Here is a 10,152-nt window from a genome sequence, read left to right on the forward strand (position 1 = left end):
AATACGGCCGTCAGTTCGTCAGATTTAGGCGTCAGCGGGCAGTGGTTAAAAGAGACTAGGAAGAGTGGGGAAGGAACAAGGACTTCACCAGGAAGCTGGCGAACACATCGGCGGCAGCGAAGGAGTTCGGAGGCGGCCGGAATCGGCGGAGGTCTGCGGCGGCCGGAAGTGAAGAAGCGGTCCTTGTCGTCGATTTCCAGCTCGATTGGAAGCTTTCTTGAGTCGAGGAGATTCAGCGTGACAAGGAGAAGCTCGTGGTGGCCTTGGTTCGGCGAAAGGTGGTCGGAGACGACGGGCCGACGACGATGCTGCGGCAAAGGTGTTCAGTGCTTCCTGAAATTTTATTCTGAAATTTCTGAAACTTGCCCTCCAGTTTGATTTGGGAAGGGGAAAGAAAATTGCAGAGGTTGGCGGCGCCGATTGGGGATTAGGACTAGGGTTTGCTGCAGCACTTGCGGGGAATTATAGAGAGGAAAAAGTGGAGTGGTTGGCTCGTGGAGGAGGATGACGTCCAGGCAAAGCAATCTGATCTTGTGCTCTGTGTGTGCAAGAAGAAAACAAGTGAATGATGAGGACCTGGCCTGGTTCGTGGGCTCAAAGCCGAGATGTCAGGAAGTAGAGAAGGAAGAAGGCCAAAGAAAAAAGAAGAGAGAGGCCCAGGTTGGAGGTTAGGGTTTTATTTCCCTTTTAATTTTTGAAGCTGTTTTGAAAACCAATTTGAAAATAAAGCAGAACTAAACAAATTTTATATTGAATTTGAAACGTTCAAATAATTTTATTTTTTTATATAGTTTTGGTATTAGGGTTTTGTTTAAAAGAAATGGCAAAGGGAGGGTTTATTATAAAAACCATATGAGAGGAAAAGGACAAATAGTTTTTATTTAAAAATAATGTTTATTTGATAAAATCTTGTGGATGATATGATGCATATGCCATGATGATGCACAAAAAAGAAAAACGAACAAAGAAATCTAATAGGGGTATGATCCTGGGCCGCTACAATCGACACCACTAACAAGGAATCTCGCCCCGAGATTCCACGTCAACCTAAGGGGGAGTTGGTTAAACTATCGGATCTTCTTGCGCATCGTTGATCTTCACCCGATCTTGGCGTGGGACCTTCTTGTGGCGAAGTGTTCATCTTCTCGACACCACTAACAAGAATTGTTGCTCCAGGTTGATCGGGTCGACACCACTAACAAGAAGTCGTTGTTCCGCTGATGATGATGCGCTTCCGTCGGATCCTCCGAAGATCGGACCTATTAGGATAAGGGCAAGGATCGTCCAACCAACGCCAAAACCTAAGACTCAGAGAAACTCGGATACGAGAGAAGACTCAAAACTCGCATAGATAAGAGGAGAAAGAATATAGGTAAGGAGAAAAATAGAGCTAATCAGAACTATCCAACGAGTTTTCAGAAAATAGTTTGGACTCTCTAAACTCAACGACCGTTGGCAAGGTTATCCTACAGGCTGGACTAGTGGGGTACCGTCAACCTGAGGCTCTGATACCAACTTGTGACGCCCCAAAACCGGTACCATGAGGATCCCAGCGAATCCGCCGAAATCCGCACGATATCGATTTTAGGAGACGCACCACCAAGCACCTCGTACACGCCGAAACATGCACGCGATGCGGGTGGAATCAATCACGAGCGGTAACATTACAACAAGATTACAATAGAGCCCACAAGAAACAGATATATTACAACAACGACTCCAACGAGTCAAGATACAAATAGATACATACAAAGATCCAAATCATACAGAAGATCAAATACATCCGAGTACGGACAAGATACAAATTTGGACTAAGAGTCCTGAAGATAACCAGTAGCGTCCATAACCCTGCCCAGGCCAAGCCGGAAGGGTAACCTTGCTAGCGTCGTTCTTCATCGTACCGATCTTTATACCTGCCCGGTTATATCCCGTAGAAGCAGCAATAAGTACGGGTTCGTACTTAACAAGACTTCAAGACGTATAAGCATTCGTCAACCGATCGTCCTTTGTACTTGAGGCACGCAGGGGACTTAGAGGACGCAAGAGGAACGTCATAGGCAATATGGTGGGGTTAAGCGGCAGCGCGCAAGCATTAAAAACCTATAGAGACACTCTACAACATTCGTCTAATCAGAGAAGGTGAGAGAGCGCATAAGCTAACGAGTTCTATACTCGCAAACATAACACAGCCGATGTGTTCCCCCCTCGCAAGGAGGTACTTACAAGGGCACTCACACGGTTGACAAGTTTTACCCAGGTTTTATTTAAGTTGTGCTAACTTACTAAGCAAGTTATTAGTATTGAAACAACAAGTGTAAGTTGTCTATGGTCGAGTCATACGGCTCCAAGTCGTCCATAACCGCGGACACGGCTTATCGATAAGATTTAACCTGCGGGGGTGCCCAAATGTGCCCACACGCACGATCAACTCCAAAGGCAATGGCAAAAAGGTGGAGCATCACGACTCGCACTCTCCTTCACGACAACAATGTCCGGGAAGCCACCTAACCAAGTTGAACCCGAAATGAAGTCCGGCCGTATCTCCGAAACGGACCTAGCTATTGCGTGCACGGCTTCGAGGGTCAAAACACACACGAGGGCGAATGACCCGCTTCGGCTTGCGATAAACGCTCGGGCCGCAAACCTATACGTGCATACCGGATACAAGGGATACAAGGCACCCGAGGGCTTCCCAAAGTAAATAAGTAACAGTGGCATGCACGCAACAACAAATGGTAAAACATTACGAAACTAGTTGTGGCCACTGGACAAAGCTGTAGATTCGGCGGTGGTCAAGGGGAGACCGGAAGCATACCCACGTGTGGTTAGAGCGCTCGGTCTCGGAACGGATAACGGGAACTCGGGTCCTAAGCTTTAAAGAAACACAAGTGAGCCGTCACAAAACGATCAGCTGACCCACCGATGCCTCCGCTAACAACTATTAACAAGTAACCATGATACTCTCAACAGATATAACCATAAACCATGTGTCATGATTCCCAACTGATAACCCGATAAGATAGCGATAACGGTAACGAAATATAAACAACACTAGCATGCACTACGACTCGCAAGGCAGACCCGAAACCAAACAATAGCTGTAGGTGGTTGGTGGAGGCAATATAGGCTGCTTGAGGTAACAGGTGGATAGGACACGTGACAAGAACGCAACTCAAGGATAGCATAAGGGAGAAGGCAAAATAAAATAGGTGAGCGACTCCTGCAGGGACAGGAGTATAGGGAAATGCTTGCACTGTTAAAGCTTGCCGAGGAACATCCAGGAGAGCTTGTCGTATCTCACCGCACCACTTCGCGATCCTATCCGAGGAAGAAGCAAATCTTCGGAACAAGCAACGGATGCAAAACTTACTACTACGGCAGAAGAATCGGCATGATCATGATATGATATGCATGTCATGGCAAACATGATGCGGCGATGCAACTTATCCAATTTAAGCGGGATCGGAAACCCGAACAAACAATTATTTGGTTCGCGTTATTTTTCTACCGGCAATATTAAATGTTGATTAGCATGGCAAGGCATGGGATGGGTGAGCTACACAATATTAAGCGAAGCGGAAAACCGTATCCGGCAATTTCCAAATACTCCGCATATTAGTTTTTAGGTGTGTTGCAAACTATCAAGACACGATATGATGCGAGATGCAAAATAAATGTATGCATGGCATATTAATGTTCTTCACATTTTTTCGGAATCAAAAATAGAGTTATAGTTTCTATTATTTGGATATACAGATTGAATAAACAGATTTGCAAAACAGAACAAAAGAATAGAGTACACAGTGGCTGGATCTAGGAGGAGGCAGATGATGAACCAATGGGTTTGACTTCAGTTTATGAAACAGAAACAGAATAGCGTGCAAGACAGGTTGAGTAACAAAGTAGATCATTTAGCTAGTTAGACTAGCAAGGATAGATTGTGTGCCGTGTCTAGCAAGCTAAAACAAGCACGCAAGCAGGTGGATCATTAGCAGCTAGCTAGCTGGGTTGGCGTCAATAAGTTGAATTGAATAGACGAGTCTAGTATTTGGACAGCAGAACTTGGGTGATAGTTTTACTGAAATAGAACACAGAACAGAATGTGTTCTGAACCGTGAGAACGACAGGCTGCAAAGAAGGAAAGGAAAGTCGTGAGTTTTTCCTGGAAGTTGATGTTGGTTCTCCTGGAACTGGATCAAGCAAAGAACCAATGAGCTAGCAACGACTGGTAAATAGCAACAGGGGAGCGTTCACTTGAAGTATCTCCAGGCGCGCGACCTGGGGTCATGATTGACACAGCGACAGGAACCAGCGACGAAAACAGCTTACAGAGATGATCGCGATGTGTGCCTGTGTGATGGTGGGGTGCAGGAGACGCGGATGTGTGCTCGCGTGCAACATGAGCAACAGCAAACAAGCAGTAAGAAGTGGACATGATCGTCCATGGCGACGGCCATGGCGTGCGTGTGCGCGGACGTCGACGTTTGCAAGGCTACAACACCGGATACATACGGGAAGAGAGGGGAAAAGGCGGAGCTCACCGCGAGGATGTTGGTGAAGATAAACGGCTCAGGGCCGCGTGACGATGCTGGGGAGGAAGACGAGCGCGATGCAGACGAGCACGAGCGGCATGGAGGTCTGCCGCCGGCCATGGCGGAGATACCCTCGGACAGAAATACGGCCGTCAGTTCGTCAGATTTAGGCGTCAGCGGGCAGTGGTTAAAAGAGACTAGGAAGAGTGGGGAAGGAACAAGGACTTCACCAGGAAGCTGGCGAACACATCGGCGGCAGCGAAGGAGTTCGGAGGCGGCCGGAATCGGCGGAGGTCTGCGGCGGCCGGAAGTGAAGAAGCGGTCCTTGTCGTCGATTTCCAGCTCGATTGGAAGCTTTCTTGAGTCGAGGAGATTCAGCGTGACAAGGAGAAGCTCGTGGTGGCCTTGGTTCGGCGAAAGGTGGTCGGAGACGACGGGCCGACGACGATGCTGCGGCAAAGGTGTTCAGTGCTTCCTGAAATTTTATTCTGAAATTTCTGAAACTTGCCCTCCAGTTTGATTTGGGAAGGGGAAAGAAAATTGCAGAGGTTGGCGGCGCCGATTGGGGATTAGGACTAGGGTTTGCTGCAGCACTTGCGGGGAATTATAGAGAGGAAAAAGTGGAGTGGTTGGCTCGTGGAGGAGGATGACGTCCAGGCAAAGCAATCTGATCTTGTGCTCTGTGTGTGCAAGAAGAAAACAAGTGAATGATGAGGACCTGGCCTGGTTCGTGGGCTCAAAGCCGAGATGTCAGGAAGTAGAGAAGGAAGAAGGCCAAAGAAAAAAGAAGAGAGAGGCCCAGGTTGGAGGTTAGGGTTTTATTTCCCTTTTAATTTTTGAAGCTGTTTTGAAAACCAATTTGAAAATAAAGCAGAACTAAACAAATTTTATATTGAATTTGAAACGTTCAAATAATTTTATTTTTTTATATAGTTTTGGTATTAGGGTTTTGTTTAAAAGAAATGGCAAAGGGAGGGTTTATTATAAAAACCATATGAGAGGAAAAGGACAAATAGTTTTTATTTAAAAATAATGTTTATTTGATAAAATCTTGTGGATGATATGATGCATATGCCATGATGATGCACAAAAAAGAAAAACGAACAAAGAAATCTAATAGGGGTATGATCCTGGGCCGCTACAGTTACTACCAAGTGATGAATAATCCCTTATGGAACCCCAGCTTTGTTTTGAACTCAACTAAGTAATGATAAATTTCTATTTCTTGTTGGCTTTGATGAAAATAGAGATATCCACAGTAGGGGATCATGTAAATGAATGCCATTGTGGTATCCTTTGAAGAAAAAGGACTATTTCGATGGTTTTAAAAGGCTAGGTGGTGCTAGGTGATTCGAGTTGGCTACCAAGATTGTCTCATCCGGTTAGTCTGGGATATGCTATGTGTTGTTGCTTGTTTAGGCATATCTATCACTTACTTGGATTTCTTGGTTCTTGATTGGCCTCTCTTTTGCCGGCATCACTTGGTCTATATACCAAGTGATGAATAATTCCTTTGGAGCATCTGCTCCATGCATGCTATGTGTGTTTGAGCATCTTGACTTATGTCACCATGGTTGCTGGTTTGTTGGTGTTTTTGTACTTGTCGATGATTAGATGGTTGGTCGATCACTCGTACACTCGGGGGTGGAGCAAGTGAGCCTGGTGTGATGGCACAAATATCAATATTTTGTGCATCCTACCTGGCCTCACTTACTCCATCCCTGGATGTTAATATTTGTTTCGACCAACAAAGTATGAGGCATTCCATTTAGTTCATACTAGCTACTTCTTAATTGCATTGGCCTTTCTTCCATTTTAGTGCCGATGATTAAATTGTTTGGTCACTTGTACACTGCGGGGTGGGGCCGGTGAGCTCAGGTGCGATGGCACAAATATCAATCTCTTGTGCATCCTACCTGGCCTCACTGACCCCATCCCGAAATGTTAATATTTCTTTCGACCAACAAAGTATGAGGCATATGATATCTAGTTGAGATACCACTTGGCTCTTTCTTCCATTTTAGTGCTGATGATTAGAATGTTTGGTCACCTATACGCCGCAATATACTTTGTAGACGGGCCCCCTTTCCCCGGCCGCCATTCCGTGAACGAGTCCTTGACGAGACAACAACGCCGACCTACCTCTCCGGCGCATCACCACTTTTCTTCTCTCGCCGTCCAGTACGTGAACGAGTCCTTAATGCAAAGACGGTGCCAGCCTCCCTAGCATAATGTCGACCCCTGTTGCCGCGCTTCAGGCCGTGTCTCACGCGCCTGCACTCTTCGCCTTCTTGCCGGTGAACGAATAGACTAATCGTTGGAATAAGGAAGCCGATGACGGCCGATCGCAATTTAATCTTGCGACCGGCCGTCATCGGTTTCCTTATTCCAACGATCAGTCTATTGGTTCACCGGGCAAGAAGGCGAACGATGCGGGCACGGACACACGGCTCGAAGCGCTGCTACACGGCCGGCATAATCTCTGGGCAGGCCGGCACGGTCTTTGCATCAAGGACTTGTTCAGCTGGACGGCGAGGGACTGCCGTGGTTCACGCGCCGGAGAGGCGGATCAGCGTTGTTGTGTCGTCAAACACCCGTTCATGGAACGGCGGCCGGGGAAGGGGCCCACTGCAAAGTATGCTTGCGGTGTATCTCGCAACTATGGTTTCGACCATAGTATTTGTGTTGACCAACAATGTATGAGGCACTTATTCCATTTTGTCATTCCATTTGCTTTGAGATTTTCAAAATGCCGATGATTAAAATGTTTGGTCACCGTACACTCGGGGGTGGTGTAAGTGAGCCTGGTAAGATAGCACAAATATCAATCTCTTGTGCATCGGACTTGGTCTCACTTACGCCATTCCTGAATGTTAATATTTGTGTTGACCAACAATGTATGAGGCATTTATTCCATTTCTCTTGTGCATCGGACTTGTTGGTCTCACTTTCTTCCATTTTCATCATTGTAGGAGCTTGGATGAAGACCCCGATGCAAGCGAGCACTGGTGGGTAGAGATGAGGGAGCAAAGGAGGAACCGGATGAAGACTACTTTGTATCTCAAAATTGTGAATTTTGTATGAATTAAGAGTTGTATGCAAAACATTTGACACTTGCCACTATATATGTATCTCGATTGGGCTCTAAGTATTGTGATGATGATGTATAACGTTGCTATGTTATATGTGTCCATATTATATCTGTCTATCTGTCTATATTATACCTGTATACTGTGTACAAAACCTGTATAAAACCTGTATAATACACCAGGGAGCACAAAATCGAGTATACATGTACATTGTTCGTGGCGCACCAAAATAGAATTCAGTGGCACACCTATTTCTGTAGGCGCGAGCTGGACCGTATGCGCCACAGAACACCTTAATTCTGTGGCGCATGCTACGGTGCGCCACAGAAACCCTATTTTTGTGGCGAAGTTTCCGTGGCGCACCGCCCGTGCGCCACAGAATCATATTTTCGTGCGCCACCTGATGAAGCTTTTCCTACTAGTGTAAGACTCTAACCTTTCGGTTAAAGAGATGAAATCTAGATTCTTGGCATATGATGCTGAGAAGAAGAAAAAGGAGGATGACCTACAAAGCCAAATGGCAGAGATGACTGCCATGCTTAAGAACTTGACTAATGGGAATCCTAGTGGGGCTTCGGTGATAAGGGGTGGCCCGATCTTCTCAGTAAGCAACAGCGGTGATGATGATCACGGGGTGATGGCAGTGGAGGAACACGATGATGAAGTGGATGATAACTTGTATGACGCAACGAGATCTCTCGATTGGTCCCTGACGCCAATGCAACAGCTCTCAACCCTGCAAGATATTCGCAACTCCACACACTTGCGCACGTAGCCGCCGACCACGAAGCGGTAAGTTGCAACCGTCTAATTCCCAATGGAACATCGAGATCACACAAGACTTTTTCGGGATCTACCCAATATCAAGCAATATGGTGTAGGGATTCAATAGTTTTGCTAGAGCAAACAACTAAGAACTAGGGTTTATCTTAAACGTGGTCTAAAGCAGCTAGGGGGCGTCCTGGGCACTTATATAGGCGTCCGGGACGACTTCTGGTCGAAAAGATACAAGAATAACCGACCCAGAATAGATCTGGTCGAGACAGACTCGGATGAATCCGGTCTGGAATCCGGTCAACCGGGCCAGGGACCGGATCGGCCGGTCTGGCGTCTGGTCAACCGGTCGGCAACCGGGAAGTTGCGAAGTTTCCGGTTTTGGTCCGGTACGATGCATCCCATCCGGTTGGCGACCGGTCAACCGGGCCAGGGACCGGGCTGGCCGGTCTGGAGGCCGGTCTAACCGGGCGCTGGACCGGCCTGGACGTCGTCTTCTCCTCTCGCGCATGCCTCCCGCTCCTCCCTCGCGCGACCATGAGATATCTTCATGTCCAGCTTCACGTCCATCTTGACGTCCGTCTTCATGTCCAGCTGCTCCTCTACTCCTCGTGCGACGCTCGTCTCCTCTTGATACCTGATGATACATAAGTAATAGGACTTAGGCAGTATAAAGTTCTCATCAATCAAAGTACCGTTTAGAAACAAGTTCACTTGTTGTTTAAGTAGCTTCGCACGAGCCCTTGTAATTGGTCCAATCCGAACTTCATTGGACTTGAGCTTCATGACATGTTCATCTTCATTTATCAATGACGGAGGTAGTGGTGTAGTAGGGATGTCCTCATCATCTCCCCCCCCCCCTTCAAAAGGCATCGACCTCGACGCTCCAAGGTCTTCTCCGTCATATGGTGTCAAATCAGCAACATTGAAAGAATTACTGACACCAAACTCATCAACTGGAAGATCTATTGAGTATGCATTATCATTGATCTTGGCAAGCACTTTGTAAGGACCAACACCACGAGGCTTCAACTTAGACTTCCGCAGCTTCGGGAACCTATCCTTGCGAAAATGTACCCATACCATATCACCAGGCTTGAACAACATCTCTTTACGCTTCTTATTCATCCTTGCAGCATTGCTCTTGCCTTTCTTCTCTATCAACTCTTTAGTCTTCACATGGATTTTTCGCACAAAATCTGCCCTCTTGGATGCCTCCATATTAACTCTCTCATGTATGGGCAAAGGCAACAAATCAAGTGGAGTAATGGGTTTGAAACCATACACCACCTCAAAAGGACACAACTTCGTGGTAGAACGTACCGCCCTGTTGTAAGCAAACTCTACATTCGGCAAACACTCTTCCCACTCCTTCAGGTTCTTCTTGATCATGGATCTCAGCAGTTGTGACAAGGTTCGATTCACCACCTCAGTTTGACCATCAGTTTGGGGATGACAAGTAGTACTGAACGGTAGCTTTGTCCCTGGCTTTCCCCAAAGTGTCTTCCGGAAGTAGCTCATGAACTTCACATCACGATCGAAACAATAGTCTTTGGGACTCCATGTAGTCGAACAATCTCCACTGAAAAACGGGTTAGCAATATGCGACGCATCGTCGCTTTTGTGACGAGCAATAAAGTGTGACATTTTAGAAAATCTGTCCACTACCACAAATATAGAATCATGGCCTCTTTTAGTACGCGGCAAACCCAACACAAAATCCATACTAATATCTTCCCAAGGTGTAGTAGGTGCCG

Source organism: Lolium rigidum, chromosome 6 (genome assembly GCF_022539505.1).
Source record: "Lolium rigidum isolate FL_2022 chromosome 6, APGP_CSIRO_Lrig_0.1, whole genome shotgun sequence".
Lineage (NCBI taxonomy): Eukaryota > Viridiplantae > Streptophyta > Magnoliopsida > Poales > Poaceae > Lolium > Lolium rigidum.